The sequence below is a fragment of the Anomalospiza imberbis genome, chromosome 3 (genome assembly GCF_031753505.1).
Source record: "Anomalospiza imberbis isolate Cuckoo-Finch-1a 21T00152 chromosome 3, ASM3175350v1, whole genome shotgun sequence".
Taxonomy (NCBI): domain Eukaryota; kingdom Metazoa; phylum Chordata; class Aves; order Passeriformes; family Viduidae; genus Anomalospiza; species Anomalospiza imberbis.
In genome coordinates, this window is record NC_089683.1 from 62,677,902 (window position 1) to 62,695,862 (window position 17,961).

The window sequence follows — 17,961 nt, forward strand, 5'->3', positions numbered from 1 at the left end:
GCTGCTAGAATGCACTGGACTCACTGTTCATGAGCTCACTATCTCCTGGGCATATTGAACCCACCTGGTATGAGATGTACACAGTAAATCAAGAGCATCTGGAAGAAATCAATCTGCCATTCATGCCCAGATTAAGTGATACATGTGTAGGGTTTGTCTGCTGGCGTTGGAAACTTATATCTTCCTTTCCTACTTGGAAGGCATTAGAGGTGACTGCAATTCCAGAACCTGGCAGTCAAGCTGAAAAAAAAAAAAAATTTTCCTGACATGTTTTTGTTCAGTTATTTCTTGGTTAATTCTCCTGTTCTGATTTTGCTGTCATACACTTTTGCATACATCAATCTGCTTACCCCTCCACAGCAGGAGCACTGCTGCTTCTGGAGCCCAAACTGAACACTGCCCAGTGAGAAATGCCTGTGATGTCCAGTGGGGATAATGTGCAGTGCAGATTTTCTGGACAATGAAGTAGCACGTTTCTGAAGACAGTTTCAGAGCTGCACAACAGTGAAGGGAACCCAATCACTAATGAGAAAATGCTGATCATTATCTGGCAGCAGCTCACTGTGCCACATCTGCCTTTAATCAATAGTGAAACAACTTGGCATGGTGTGGATAGTTGGAGAGGGATGGATTTCTGGCTGCTGCTTAGCAAGAGTGAGAGTTTCTGTGCCGATCACAGTGATTTTAAGATCTGTGTCTCAGCATGAGAAACCACAGGCTACATTACAACACCCAACTCAGGTTAACATTGCAGGCTATCTTTTGCACAATGTGATTAAGAGGGAAGAAATTACAGAAGTCTGGGAAGCAGTGTTTTAACCAGAAGGATTCTTTATCTTGATATCTAGTGAGCAGCACCTTCAGAAAGTCAAGGAGCTCTTTTTATTCTTTTCTTACCACATATGTAGTCACAATGTTGCTTTACATTTTTTTTTTACACTTCAAGCAAGTGGGGTCTGAATATTCTTAGGTACAAGGGTAGAATATTCTTCAAATATTGCAGAGTGTTTCATGACTCATTTAAATATCTTATAAGAATGTTAAAGAATGCTTCATTAAATAATAGTATGAAATACCATATTTTATGTCTGGATACTTCATTTTAATATTTGAGACACATGATTTGTCAATGAGCTTTTGTTTTGAAAGTCTCTTCTATATTATAACAATTGCATTTAGGAATATCTGTGTTTATTTTCTAGAGAAGTGCAAATACTGAAACTTTATTGCTTGTAACAATGTAAAAGAGAAAACAATCTGAAACAATAAAAAGGAAGCTAAAAATATTAGTGCATGAAAAGTGATATAAACTCATGAAGAAAATTCAAGATCATATGCATTCTCAAAAATTCTAGGGGAAAAAAATTGGGTTTGCATTCCACAACTATTATTGACTTTCTGTCTGGTCATTCTCATATCTTGAAGAAAAATATTACACAGCTGAGCCCAAAAGTTCAAAGGTGAGCTCCCAAATGCTGGTTTGAGGATAGAGGTTTGGGCATCAGTCTAAAAGGTGAAGTAGCAGAATTGATGTGAACTGTTGGTAACAACAGTTCACATCAATTAAAGGATTCAAGAATTCACATCAATCCAATAATTACTTCAGACTTTTGATATATAGCTCTGTTTCACAATGCTTTTACATAAACTGATCTCATAAATTACATAAAGTAATCTCTCTTGCAGTTTTTTCCTTTTTGAGACTCTTTTGTCCCTCTTTTGTCCATTTTGATGACTTAACTAGCTCCTAGATTTCCCAGCAGCAATGAGCCCTGTTTGCCCCTTCCTGGGCCACAGCTGAACCCATTTCTCACAGTCTGGAATATAATCTGACCAAACCTCCTGGTTTTTCTACTTTCAGAAGGTCTCTAAGCAGCTCATGTTTCCTTATTTTCCCTTATTTTCTGACAGAGTAAGGGCTTTACCTTTCTGTTTCATGTGCAAATGCAGCGCAAACAGGATCAGGAATGTCTTTTTCTTTACTTGGTTTTTGTTTGTTTTTGGGAGGCTTTTAGGTTTTTTTTGGGGGGGGTGGTTTTGTTTGTTTGTTTGTTTGTTTGTTTGTTTGTTTGTTTGTTTTTCTGGAGAGATGTTCTCCCTTCAGTTTTAAGTGCCATCCAGACAGGGCTTGTTCCCATTAGTAAGATGCTGAAGAGGTGTCAAGTCAGTTTTCACTGTAGGCCTTAATGCAGTGGTTTCACCTAAGTGCTGTGCAGGGATGGCTGGATGCTGGGTGAGTGAGCATGTTTTAGAGACTGCTAACCCAGTAGATAGGGGGAAATAGCACACAGTTTCTATGCTTAACCAAGTAGCAAGCCAGAATGATTTCCGAGAACCTGGGAGGCAAGGGAGTTGTGAGGACTTTATCAACTAATGTCCTTAAGTGGTGAAACTGCCTGCAAATGATTGCACTGACCTATATGTTCTTGAATTTAAGTATTTGTCTCCTGAAAACAAGCATAAAGTGAATTGTAATGCTAATGTATTTCTGCAATGCATGTGCAGGATTTCAGGGGCTAACATACACTTGTATGTTTATCTTATTTGGAACTTTCTCTATGTGCTTTCATGTGCACAAAACTTAGGCTATGAAATATTTCTTGTTAGGGAGGTTACCACCAGCTAAAATGCTGTGCTTTGTGCCAGATGAGATGTCTTTGATGAAGTGCTGAGAGCATGGCATATACAGTGCCTGCACACACTGCACTCCATAAAATTCTGTAAAATCTGTGACCTCAAACAAAGCAAGAGACACATCAGGCAGCAAATTAATTTGGATGGTTTTCACAAAACATTTCATGTCTTTGATCACTGTCTTGTTTTCTGAGCCCATTTCAACTCCTTATTTTTGATCAAGCACTCCGGGGGTCCTGAACCTTAGCCTGGTGGGGCATGCTGCCACTAGTGTTTTTCCACACGTTTCTGATCTGCGGGGGTGGGAGGATGCTGGAGGTCCCTGCTTCCTGAACTTTCATTTCTATAAAGGGGAAGAGGAACCTCATAACATTTTTGTAGCTTCAGATGAATGAACTTGGGAGTGGTGCTCACTTTGCATGGTGATGCACTCTTACTATAAAGAACTCTGTAGGATGATTGTGTTATCTGTAAAGAGGAATCTGCAGCTGATGTCTGGTCTGATGTCTTCAAACAGGAAAATAAATGTGGAAGAAAGAGCTTGTAGAATCAGAGGACATGCAAAGAGAATCTGTCATTCGTGGTGCGATACAAAACACAGTGGGTAGAGGCTCAGTGGTGAAAAGAAGGGCTTCAACAAGGGGTAATTAATTTCTGCCAAGTCCACTTTGAACTTAATAGATATCAACCAACAAAAATAGTTTTGTAAAATCATTTATCTATCAATTCTTTTGTCTAAAAATGTGCCTCTGTGGCTACAAGTAATTTCAATGCTGTTCATCACCAGCTAAACTGCCCCATCTCCTTGGTGGATTAACTCTGAAATTAGAGCTATTTAGAAAAGGTAACACTGATAGCTAGGGTCTCTCCCAGAGTGTTGGTACTGGGAAGAAACACACTAATAATTCTGTACAAGACCATTTTCCCACCAAGATCTGTGTACAACCTACTCATAAATTAACAAATACTTGACTGGAATAAATACTCATCACTGAAAGATTCTAAAAAGGCACCAAATTTAAATTTTTCTCCACATATGTTATTTCATGAATAGCCAAATTCTAAGGAGCAACAGGTTTCAGCTGAGCAGGCTATATTTTTATGGTACCAGTTGACTTGATTCATCTCTAATTCTGGATTCTTGATCTTTTTTTCAGTCATGCCTTGGCCAGTTTGGAGGAGTTAAAAAAACAGCCATTCTTCACTTATTTTAAGAACCCAACTTTTCCTTTTATACAACTTCTGGGCAGGATTTCTCACTTCCGTTTTCTGTCCAGATGTTATATATTTGGAACAACTGGAAGAAAAGCTGATCTCATGGTATTTCCATCAGGTTCCACTAGTGGAACAACTGGAAACCTCATGAGGAAAGCCCTTCTCTTAAGTGTTCAGACTAGTTTTGCAGACTCAAGAGCTTAGGAAACTTTGGATAAGTTTTGAGTAAGTATCGAAATATTTGGATGCTTATCAGAACTGAAGCCAGAGGGAACTGCACTAAATTCATTCATCACTTTTTATAATAATAGCACAAGTAAAAAATCATAGGATCACATAGAAATTTAAACAATTGTATGTAAATCATAAGCAATTAATTATTTCCCATGTCATAAAAACAATATACATCCATGCAGAATGGAAATTAGATGCTAAATGCAACATTAAATTAAAAGAAGGGTTCAAAGAGCTGAGTTGTAGGGTGAAAGCAGAAAAAATAAAACCTTTCTAACTTTTAAGAAAATGAAAGAAAAAGTGAGCTAGTAGTGTTCATGATTAACTAGCTATCCACAGCTCTTTTGAAACTTTCACTGTGTTCAGGCTGAAACCACAGGAATTTCACACCAATGTTTTAAAACATTACTGCGAAGTAATTTTTTTGAGATATGATTAAAAGTCCTTGCAATTCCAGTTTTCAATAAATTATACAGAAAGCCCAACCAAACAAAACCACCCAATATTTTTTCAGAAGAATGTGAAAATTTGACCTGCCTTCAGAATTTAAATTCCATTTCCTGTGCATATGCATTATGATACATAACAGAAGCATGTAGTATCTGTTCCACAAGATGAAGAAATGAGACAGTTTCTTGAGCATGATGGAGTGATACAGATAACACTTTGTCTCACAGACTTCATCTCCTCAAACTAAATTATTAGGAATTTTTTAAAAACTGAAGTAAGTAGGACAGACTCTGGTGTGAATTTGGAGTGATTAAATCAATGCTTTGCACTCACAGGCCCCGTCAGTATGAGAACAGTTAATTGAAATTAAAAAGCTTTTTCCATTAAAAGAATTATCTGATAAAAACAGTCCAAACCCTGAACTTTTCAATGTACATTTTGAATTACCCTCACCATTATATCTGAATGGTTGATTACACAGTACCCTTGAGTGAATACATGAATTTACTGTAATGTTCCAAAAAGGGAGCTGACAGACAGAGGCAAAATTACAAAAAAGTTACAGAAAAATTAAGGGCAAAATTACAGAAAAGTACCCCCATAATAAATGTCCAGCCTAAAAGTCTTAGGGTAATATTTTCCTTTGTGATTTTTGTGCTATATTTATAACATTTCTGAATTTTTAAAAATGCTTTCCTGTAGAGCTCAGTCTTTCTCATAGTAAAAATTAATAGGGAAGTGGAAGTGCATCAATAATGATTTTTTTTCAATCTAAAACACTACAGCAGCAGTAGGAACAAGTTCTTCATATCTTCCTTAAAATGTTTTTTCAGCTCCTTTCCCATGTGATGGTCCCCTTTTCTCACTGTTTGCAGGTATTGCATGCAATGAAGAGGCATCTCAAATTCTAAAAATAATTGTGATTCTTGGAGGTGCATGTATAGACTCCTATCAGTGAACACAGCTGGAACCTGGAGGAGGGTGTGGTGAGAACTGAAAAGTTGTATCACAATATATATTGTTATATGGCTACTTAACCATGTCCAGCTTACTGAGCTCCACTTGAAACTGGGTCAACCACCTCCAGAACCTCCAGGTAAGCCATCATATCTTACTCCAAGTTGACCTGACACCAATACAACATTCTGCAACTACAGAAGATAAAGCTGTGAGGGAAAGCAGCTAATCTGAAACAGGTTATAATTTATTTACTCAAAAGAATACCACTGAGATAAGCCAAAATGAGCTCAAAATCACTAGGTTAATGTTTATTTGTCTCACCAAACATGAATTTTTCCATATGATGATGGAAAAAAAAATGTACACAACTGCTGACCTCCTGGCTATTTCTTCTTTGTGTCTTCTCTTTTCTTTTCACAAGCAGAATATAATTGAAAACAAAGGTAAAAGTCAGTGAAAAAGCCCTGAAAAGCAAAGGCACAACATCATTAAGAGAGTGCTACTGGAACAGGAGTATGTTTTTGTGATTGTGTGATTGTGGGGGATGAGAGATATCAGTGGTTCCACAGACCAGCTGCAAAACAGGGAAAGGAAGTCAGCAGTGGAAAAACAGACACCAAAGCTTTATGGATAGCTTTAATTCAGAATTGTCATGGAAGACCTAGTCCAGCTTCTGAACATGTTCAAATCATTGTGAAAGCTGAGCTAGATACATGGTTTTGATTTATTTCTTTTTAAACACTGCTGTAAGTCTCATCATAGAAACACGACTTCCTCTATTTGTACTGCAATGTCGATGTTCAGTCCCCTGAATTTTTCATTTAGTGAGGGGTAATTAAGACTATGTTTATAGGCTGTTCTTTTTACTTGTCATAGACCAAGTCACACTTAATTTTCTTTTTAAAAATATTTTAAATCCTTTGTGAAATTTTATGCATTTTCTTCTGTTTTTCCTGTATAGTAAGACATAGTAAAAGATCATACAATATAGTCTCAGGAACAGAATTAATGTAATATTATAGTGTTATTTCTACGGGGCATGTGTTGGATGGTTATATCAATACTTTTTTTCCTTAATTTAAGAGAGAGTGCATGAGAAAAAGAGTGGAGGTTCATGAGGAATATATTTCTCATATTCCTATTTCTTCATGATGAATGAATAAGTCCTGGAAAATTTTGTGGGGAGGGGGAAAGAAATAAAGAATATCTTCTTTCCTAACTCAAAATTAGGGCTTTTCAAGTCACAGGAAAATATGCAAAGATAAAAGAACATATTTTCCATTTAACCCTTGATGAAATGTTGGTGCTTCATTCTTACAATTATAATTTTTTGAGCCCTTTTCCCCCTTCTTTCTTTTCCACCCTGCTTCCCCCTCTTCCCTGCCCCTTCTCCCTGCACTTTCCTCTACAAATAGTTGATCTTCAATTATAGATTCCAAAATAAATGTTATTCAACTTCACCCTATATTAAGACCTAATTAAATAAAAAAATATGACATAGCTTTTAAATTATCAAAAATCAGTATTTTGCATGTGTTTTGAGAAATAGTAAGATTAATATAATTTTGAGGGGAAAAAAAAACCCTGAAAACACAAACTCCAAGCTTGTATTACCTAGGTATATTCAGTCATTTCCCTGAATTGTACTGAAACTTTCCAAACATCAGAGAAAGAACAAACTGTATTCTAGAACAGTCAGTCAAAGCCTCTATGTAAAAAAAAAAAAAAAAAAAAAAAAAAAGAAAACCCCTTGCCTCTAACTTTTTCTTATTTCTAAGTGATGTTTTTTCCTTGTTTGGGAAATATAAACCAGTCCTAGCCTCAGTAGAGGTGTCTCCTGTACTCTTTTCCTGGAACCTGGGGAACGTTTACTTCCCTAAACATTTGGGATATACAGCAGTATTAGGGATTACATGGGCATACAAAATATTCCTGCTGGCTGTACCCCTGACTGCCAGGAGGAGTTTAAGGGCAGATGTAGCTGGCAGTGTGACCCTCCCCACACCACAACCCTCTCCCCTGCACTGAGGTTAGAAAGGGATGGGACAGCCCTCTCCAGTGAAACTGCTTGTTGGAGTCCAGCTCTCAATGACTTGGTTTTACCATCATCACGTCATAGCTCCAAACATCTGCCTTGGGATCTCTATTTAAAGTCTCAGTGGAGAGGTGAATGGGACTGCAGTAAGGGCCAACCTCCTTCCTGGAGCAAGGGATGGTGGCTTTCCCTCAGCAAACTCCAGCCTTTGGCAAGAAGTCACCCATTACTGGAGCGAGGAGCCAGCTTTGCCCACAGACCAGGACACCAGAGGAGAGGACAGATCCCACAGCACAGGAATTGGGGACACTTCAGTGTTCCTGTGGCTTGCTTCATACTTCAGATGTGAGGTCTAGCTAATCATGAGAGCTGCTATTTCTTACATGCTTCAAATCCTATATTATAGCACTTATTAGGGTTACTTTACTTCTAAGGTAAAAAGAAATGAGCAAAATTTTTCTTAATAATATTAATTACTGATTACTTATGTACACTCTTAATCTCAGAAATCTATTACAAGGCATAATGTGACAGAGAGAAACCACTACATAATGTAAATTTAGGTACAAGTGTAAATATTCAAGATTCACAAAGATAAAGGTGTTTGAACATCATTCCATTTAACCTTCTTATTGTGCTATTTTAAATTATTTTCATTAAAAGTAGGCAATCATGAGACTGCAGAGGGTTAAAGAACAAATTCAAAAGAAATGTCTTGTATAAAACTATCTGAACTTAGTTTAATAATCTTTTTTGATAAGTCACAAAGATTAATTAAAAAACATACAGTAATTCTTTTGAAGTTCACCATTTTCATTATGATGTTGAAATGTCTTCCTGCAGCTAACCTTTGTCTAATGTATCCTGAACATATTTATTTTTTCAAATTGAAAAGGAAATTCAGGCAGCTGAATGTTAGTGCTGCTTATAAATTTCACAACACTAGTATAGACAGTAATTTATTAAACTAGAGGTATTTGGCGTACCAGTTTGAGTTAATGACTCAGCAGCTCAAATATGTCCCTAAAGCAATGATTTCATATACAGGTTCTTTTATGTCCTAAGTTGTTGGAGTCCAGCTCTCAATGACTTGGTTTTACCATCATCACGTCATAGCTCCAAACATCTGCCTTGGGATCTCTATTTAAAGTCTCAGTGGAGAGGTGAATGGGACTGCAGTAAGGGCCAACCTCCTTCCTATGGGAAGCACATACCACTCACCTTAGGGACAAGACATGTTAGCCCTATGACTGGGAAGGCACCAGTGTCTGCCCCAAACTCCTTCTATGAAAAGGTCTTCAGTGCTGGAATCCCACTTTCAGATAACTGCCTTAGGACTTAGGATTTAAAGTAGTGTGCTAGAAATATTAATACATTCAAAGAGTTATTCTGTGTATCACTACATGATCCTACCACAAAAAACTGCATTTAGATATTGAGAGTGGGTGCTATCCTTCCTCTCTTCTTGTGAAACATGCTTCCTCCCTGTCCCCTCTTTGCTCTTCCTCATGCCTTTTCGGAGGATGAAAAAGGAAGTGGCACTAAATCCACAGAACTCACAGGGGCTTCCTAATTATTCTTCTACCCCCTAAGCATGCAGCACTCCACCTCCACCTTCTCCTTGCTCAATAAATAATAGGCAACTGGTTCCACCCTGCACTGGAATTTCCCACAGCATCTCAGCAATTAAGGCGCATGTAAACTAAGAAGTGCAAACCCCTAACCACTACTGAGGAAAAAGGGTGAGTGTATGAGGTGGCACAAGACAAACATCTAAGGGTGACTAAGAAGATACAGAAAATCTCAAGAGGTAGGAATTTAAGAGAGAATATGTAGGGAAAATGGTAGAAGCACTGAAAATGCATTGGTGGAAGAACACTGGATGGATAATCCAAATTGGTACAGAAGAAGCAAAGGCAGGGCCACATAATGGAGAGACAATAAGTGGAAATACAGCTACAGGGTAAAAAGGCAAGGGACACTGCAATGAGAAGAGAATGGCAGATGATTGAAGAAGATACAGAAGGAGAATGCTAAATTAAATTGGAAAATCAGAAAAACTTGAAAAATATGAAATAAGCATTACATTTACTAAAATTAAAATTATGAGATCAAAATAAAAAGGGTGCGAAACAGGTATGTAAAAACTTGGTCTTGAAGTTCATACACTGCAAGCAAGTATTTTTGGAAATATTTTAACAATGTAACTGTAAATGCACTTTTCAGACCACTGTTCTTCAGTATCACACATATTATGTGAGAATGTATGTGTAGAGATAATGTCCAGTACAGTAACTATTGTAAAGATGAACTATCTAAATCATTAAAAACCATGAATTTACAATTATTACATCCTTCCTCCATTTCTCATTCCTTTCTTTTTTATGAAATGCAGGCATCCATTAAGCTCACAAGGAAAATTGAGCTGAATTTGCAGTAGTCTGCCTGGAATGGCTCCCAACACCACGTAGTTCAATAATCAGCAAGACCTTAAGTGGGGCTTTTTGTAGAGTTTCCATAGATAGTCAGCTCAGATTCAGAAACCTCTGAACAGCCCAAATTCATATGAAGTCAGTAAGAAAAGTGTCTATTTAAGTTGCTCTCCATATCTTCCCCCTTTATCTTGTATTAGAAGAACTTCCTCTATTTTTAAAAACAATCTCCAGACAAAAACTAAAGTTGGGTTTTTTTTTTCCTGAGTTATAATAACTAAATAACTTTGTATTATTGACATAGACATTTCAAAAGACAAGAAGAATCATTATGACGTCCCCAGTGATGGTTATTGATGATAAGTCTCTTGAAGCTGTAACATTGTTCTTAATTTCTTTACACTCAGTAAAGTAATTTATCTGTTGGGGATTTTTTCTGGCATCTGTTACTACTTAAGCTTCTGAAAGCACAGCTAAAAGAGCATTACAGAATCTTAAGATGTCATCAGCTTAGCTGTAACATTGGATCTCAGGACAGGTTACTGATTTCAAACAGTACTTATATTGCAATCAGCAATGGAAATAATTTGAAACTGCTCTGCCTACACAAGCAAAATGATTCCCCCTGAGGTTAAGGGAAAGGTTCCCACTGACTTCAACAGGCTTTGGATTAAGCTGTGAATAAGGATCTGAGCAGGGTAAATACTGGTGACAGAATCTGGGGCTCTGCCAGATAAACACAGAAAGAGGTGGGGAATTTCAGAATGCTTTGTTCCTGGAAGAGAGGAGACTTTCTATCCTTTGTTTTTTAGCTCTAATTATCCCCCATCCAAAAAAAAAAAAGGTCAGGAGAAAAGAAACAGGAGAAAAGACTGAATTTTTCTTTTCTCTCGAATGTTCAACAGAATGTGAGTACACTTGTGAGAAATGTTTTGTTTTAAACACTCTTTACTAACAGTGACAACAATCAAAATGTAAGAAGGTATGATCTAGTCAGTGGTGTTAGAACCCATGGACAATTCTTACAAACAAGGTTTTGGGTGAAATGCCAGAGTGTACACTGGAGAATTCCATTCCCCATCAGCATCTAGTCTGTACATGTTTGGAAATATTCTGATGATAAATACTGGGACATCCTCTTTGATACAATATGATGTTACCCCTCCCTTTTATCCAACTCAGGAATATTAAGGGCCAACGAATATCCCCTTATTGAATGCTCCATTTTAATGAGATTATAGTAAGACACCCTTCTAAAAGCTGATTTTGTGTGGGGACACAGAAAAAAAATCCAATTTATACTGACTAATGCTTTTCTTAATTTTCCATTGGTTTTCATATTTTTGAATAATCTAAGTGTTAATGTTTTCTGAATTATACTAGATTTAAAAATTGTTACAAAGAGGGGGCCAGCACCTTGAAAGGAATTTCTATACTAGACCAGAATTAAACACACTGACTTATTTTCAAAAACATGGAGATGTGGCACTTAGGGACATGGTCTAGTGATGGGCATGGCAGTGTTGGTTTAACAGCTGGACTTGATCTTAGAGGTCTTTTCCAACCAAAATGATTTTATGATTCTATAGGCTGCCTATGTATTGAAACCATTATATTAGGCACTCCAAGCTCTTAAATATTTTATTCTTTAGACCATCAATGAATTTTTGTCTTCAACCATTTTCTGCTCAAGCCAATTTGCAGTAAAAACCAGCAAATGTGGCCACTATATTAAATTTAAATTTATTATATTAATGTGACATTCTGGCATTTTTAAGAAATAACAAATAGATAATTTTTGCCAGAAAATCAGGTTTCAACAAAAATTGGTACAGGGAAGCAAGTTCCTACAGACTGTGAATTTTCAGTGCAGAGGAAGGCATTTGTCCTTTTCTGAGCCAGAAAGCACATTCATCTTTCCCAGTGTCAGCAAATATGTGCCATTTACACATTACTGTCTAAGCTTCTGAAAAAAAATTTGGTCCTCGAGGCTTTCTTCTTCAGAAAATACAGTTAAGATTCCCACTAACTTTTTTTTTTTTTTTTTTTAATTTGGTGGGAATAACTTAAAAGCAGATACGAAGCACAATTAAAAAATCCCTTGACTGTAACCCGGTCGCCACATCCCCAGACTTAGCAGGAAAATAATTTGGTAGTAGGGTTGCCTTATCATGGCATGCCTAAAAAAAGTCTCTACAATTAGATTATTAAAGCCGGGGCCAAATTCAGTTCAATTTTAGTTAATAATGCAGAAGCTGTTGCAGGTAAGTTGGATGCAAGTTTTTGTATTCTACTTGATGAAATGAGCCTTGATGACACTGAAGGTTCTCCGATTTGGGTTTCTTTTAGCACAGACTAAGTTTTTACTTTAAATGCATTGTAGATTTGAGTGCCTGAGCTTTTGGGTTTATTTTCTCTTGAGGTAATAGGTCCTTGGCAACTCACCAAGCCTTTTCTACTTGCTTTGCATAAGAAACAGCAAGACCATATGAGTATTACATGTGTGTGCATGTAGGATATATGTTGGTCATAAAACATATTTCCTCTGAAGAGAAACTCCTTTGTGCTAACTACTCACACAAATATATGTGCATGTATTGAGTAATAACAAATAATAACTACTTAATCCTTTGTCTGCATAGGGACTGAAAGAAACTCAGAATTCATAGATGCACACTATAAAAGTAGTGCTGTATTCTGATAATAATGAGGAAAAACAATCATCTTGTTCATGTGTGTTGCTCAAGTAAAATATTACCTTAATAAAAGAGCTAAGAATCCACCTGTGTCTGTAAAGATATAAATGCATTCTATTTTATTATTTTAGTTCTAGCTTATGATAGAATTACTCATTTAAATTACAGATGTAATAAAAACTAGTCTTGCACAGCCCAGTCAATAAAATCACCAAGACAACCGTTAAGATACGGAATCCAAGTGAGAGTAATACTGTCTAACCAATAATCTATGTTCCCTCAGTTAATGCTTTATCTATATATCTGTCCTTGTATTTCAAGCTGCCTGAACCATGGAAAATGTAGTCTTTCAATAATTCTTATCACAGCCATGAAGCACTAAAATTTCAAAATTGTCTTCTCTTTGACGGATGCAGGACTTGCTCCCCACGGTGTTGATACCCAACAATGAAATAAATTATCTGGAAAATTTTTGATACCTACATTGCTAGGTGGTATGGTCTTATCTCCAACACTCCTCTTCACAAAACCTCTTCCTCCCGTGACCCTCACTGCGCTGTGGAGACCCCAGTCCTGCAGCCTCCTTCACATTCCAATTAACAGCACTCTTCCCTGCAGTGCCTAGGGCTATGCAGCCTTAAATCCTCTTTTTTTCCCATTCTGCTTTCCTCTTTGTTGGAGCAAATTATGTCCCATACTGTTTTTTTTCACTCCCCAGCATCTCTTTTCCTTCACACACTTTCTGTCCCAGCCTGCTTCACTGCCTCCTCAGACTCCACAGGTAGATCTGTTAAATGCAGGAGGCAAGCTGGCAGAAGCCAGATGAAAGAAAGATAGCTGGCAGAACTTAACCAGTCTGTGGGCAGTTCTTAGAGAGAGCTATAGGAATCTAGTTTGTTAAACCCACATTAACAACCCTTCATTCTGTTTCTGAAACCTGTGGGGTAACCTATTTCACACCAATGCAAGGGAGCATTCAGCACCCATTCTCAGACATTTAAGAGCAGTAGCTGCTAGGGGAAGAAGGAACAGAGGAAGAAATTGAAGGGGATGTTGCCTGAGACATGGGTGGAGATACACTCTTGGGAGGAGGGGTTCCAACAATGAAGTAGTTATGGCTTTGAAGGATTTTAGCTATAGACAAATGTCAGAGCAGGGACACCCCAGAGGGACTCACACTGGGGCAGAGGACAGCAGGTGGAGTAGAGGAAAAAGAGTAAAAAAGGAGTGTCAGAAAGTAACCATTATTCACCAATGCCAATTTCATGCAGTGCATTGTTGTAGAGTCTGGGATAGTATCAGGTGGTCAAAATGAGGACAGTTGAAAACAGAAAGAGTAGAGAAATTATATTTGACTGAAGGTGAACCTAGGAAAGGGGAAGGAAAATCAATTGTTAAATCAATTATTAGAAGCTTATGTTAACAAGCAATAAAAAAAAAAAATTGAATCATTAAATGGTTTGTATTGAAAGAGGCCTTAAAGAGCATGTAGTTCCAGCCCCGTTGCCATGGGCAGGAACACCTTTCCCTAGATCAAATTGCTCAAAACCCCATCTAGCCTGACCTTGAACACTTACAGGGATGGGACATCCACAGCTTCTCTGGGCAACCTGGTCCAATGCCTCACCATTCTTACAGTAAAGAATTTCTTCCAAATATCTAACTTAAATCTGCCTGCTTTCAGTTTAAAGCCATCATCCCCTGTCCTATGCTCTTGTAAAACTCTCTCCAGCTGTCTTGTAGCTCCCTTTAGGTATTTGAAGCTTGCTGTAAGGTCTCCCCAGAGCCTTCTCCAGGCAGAACAATCTCAACTCTCTCAGCATTGAGCACCTTCATAGAAGAGGTGCTCCAGCTCCTTGACTATCTTCATTATCCTCCTTGGACCTGTGTCAACAGGTCCATGTCCTCCTTATGTTGAGGGCCCCAGAGCTGGATGCAGCACTGTAGATGGGATCTCACCAGAGCAGAACAGAGGGGCAGAATCCTCTCCCTCACTCTGCTGGCCACACTGCTTTGGATGCAGCCTAGGACACAATTGGTTTTCTGGGCTGCAAGTGCCCATTGCCAGGTCACACTGAGCTTCTCATCCACCAACAAAGCCCTTCTCAGAGTGGCTTTCAATTTGGCACTGTTTTGTCTGCAACAGTTTTGGAGTCCCCTTGTTTTATTTATAAGCCATTGCAAGCATTTTCTTCCATCTTACCCTTCTCCTTCTCATATGCAAGAATGTTCCTCCCTATTTCAAAATAAGACCAAGCATTTTTCAAAAAGTTTCAGGTACAATTGTGAGCTTCACCATATGTACTGAATAGAAATTCCAGCAGTGGCTAAATCACTGCTGATTTTGCTGATAACTGTGGCATGCCACTGATAAACATGTTGAATTTCACATACCGAGAAAACACAGACAAAATCTTATTCCATGCAAACTGAGGCTTATTTTAATGAAAAGCCAGTTACATTTATATGCACATATATATAAAAGCATCTAAACCCAAATTCCTATTATGCAACTGGCATTATCATGTTTATTGGCCATTTTTCAAAATAATGAGAAGCATTTCTATCCAGTATGGCACTTTAATATAAGACGGTGAAATGTGAAGAGAATAATTAAATTCAGTACTAAGGAATTTGACATATAACTCTTGACATACCCCGTTATGAATTTAAGATAGGAAAGTGCAATTTCCTGGTGCAAACACTTATTTTAGGCTTAATCTAATCAGAATGATTGTAAACCAGTGATTCACAAGTTCTGTGTGTACACCCTTATGATGATATTGTTCTTAGTTACAGAGTTTATTGTTCTTAGAGTCACATAGTTCCTTTTACTCCAGGAGAAACTATTCTAAATGGTTGATAGTCTATGGTTTGCCACTATTCCTTCAGAAGATCCTTTCAGTAGCCAAGGGCAGTTTATGTTGTCTGCACAGAAACAAAGTGACTAGATTTCCCTTAAATGGCCAGCAAATGACTGAAAGAAAACCTTCTTGTAATGGTTGTCATGACTATTTATAATATTTGTTAGTTTGTCATCCACTTCTACTTTTTCCTTTAAAGAATTATCAAAAAAGAGAACAGACCACAACTTAATTCAATCACAGCAAGCAAAGGATGGAAACACACCCCACACAATTGTAGTTCTTTTCTCTCTTAAGAACGATACTGGCATCTAAACAAAGAAAATTTGAGTAGGAGAAGGAATCTGGCTTTCATTTTTGGGAAGTATAACAGTATGTCCACAGAGACAATAATATATCCATCTCCACGATGGCTTTGGCAGTCATCCTTTGGTCTCAATTTCTTGTTACACAGTTTCAAAATTCAAGGTACAAAGGCTCTCTCTTCCTCTTTCAATCTCCCTTCCCCTCTCCCTGCCTAAACAGTGAATGAAGTCTCAGCCTTCAGGAACACTATTCCCTAAAAGAAGTTATGCATCATTCAGACTGGGCTCTCCTGGCTTCTTTCCCCTCACTGCTCCTAGGAATCTGAATGGTTTTCTGAGCTGTTCTGTCATGATCAAACCCACTTGTTTTCATGTTAGCACAGCACCAGCTCACTTTCATGCCAAGGGGGTTTTCATCCTATCCTTCATGGAATTATATCCACCTTCCTGAATAGTCTGCTGCTGCAATGATATGAGGCAGGGGTTGCAACAGGGCTTAACTCTTCACCTTACCTCTCTTTCTGATACTGAATCTCACTACCTCCTTCAGCTGGAATGTATATTGCTTAATCTTTCTCTCTACCAAATGCCTTGGAAACATGTTGGTTGTAGGTTCTTCACTGCATGCAGCACCCTGCCACATTTACTGAAAGCTGCATAGGACAATAGCTGTTGGATTGCATGATGGGATCTCGAGACAGCCCAAACTTTTGTGGTGGATCTGGGAGTGAGTGTACTGAACATCCCAATAAGACCTTCTACCCCTAGTGGCATTCGCAAACACAATCTACAACCTGCTGACTCTGAAGACAGGTTGTTGGATCCTGTAGATAAATTAGAAAAAGAATAAAGCATTTGAAATTTTTTTGCCCTTGCTAAGGTAGTTTGCTTTGAGCAATGGTACAATTTTCCATTTCTTCCTCCAGGTTTTCAGGCCTGAGACAGTCTGGACAAGACAAGAAGTTCAGATGCTCTCTTTTCTGCCTTCCAGCTGCAGCCCCCTCAAGAAACCCCATGGCACAAAGCACTCTTGGGAAATCAGAGCATCTTTCTTTTACATATGCATCTGTATGGTCAAAAATTCAGATTTTTTATTTTCAGTATCTGAAAGCATTAGTGGGACACTGTCTTTACTCTCCACAGATCTTTCCAGGAGAATGGGATGGCAGGCATGTGCTTGCAGTCTTAGACTCTGTGGTTTAAGAAATTAGAGCTATTTATTTTTTTCAATGAAAGTCTGTATTACCCTTCCTTCTAGGCTAAACTATTGGTACTGTCTTTCTCTTGAGATAAATTTTCTTGACTGTTGCCCCAGTTTAGGTGACTTGCAGAAGAGCTTCTAAAACTTTTGGGCTTCCTTTCAAAATCTTTTTTACTTTGTCAGATGGCAAACTAGCACATGGGAACAGAAAATTTACTTGACTTTATCCTGTCAGTGTAAGAAATTATATTTCTGTTTTCTCTGTTGTGTGCCAAGATTCTGCCTTCTATCTGGATGTATTTGTCAGCAGGACCCAAAGATTACAACACAACCCTCCCCTTAGTATGAGCGACAAAAAGCATCTGAGTGTGGAAGGGATGAGCATTTCTATCTTGTCTTTTACCAGCCATATCAACAAGAACTCTCCCTCCAACTTTAATTGGAAATAAATTAATGATATAGCAGAGAAATATCTCAGGTTTCCATTATTCAAAGAGGTAGCCTGTTAATAATCAGGTTTCCAGCTGAAGGATGGTGGAACCAACATGCAAACACTTAGAGACCACATTTTCCCACAGAGCATATACATCTAATAAAATGTGTGAAATACAGCAAGGATGAGATAGGAAGGTTTGCCTTGAGGCTTTTTTGAGGACTATAAACTTGTAACACAAATAGTTTTCTCTGCAATAAATGTAAATACCATGGAAAGAGAGAGTGAGAATATGCCAGAATAAGCCTAATTATTTTTGATAGATACTTCCAGACTGTTTCCTCTCTGCTGCATTGTATTTCCAGCAGACTTCTGGTAAGTTGAAGTCCTCAACTGCCCCTCTGTTCATAAAATTAAAAAAAAAATTGCCAACATATCACTGTTCAGAATTAGAATTTAAGTTTTTAATTCTCCCCTAAAATGGCCCTATGTGATGGGCCAT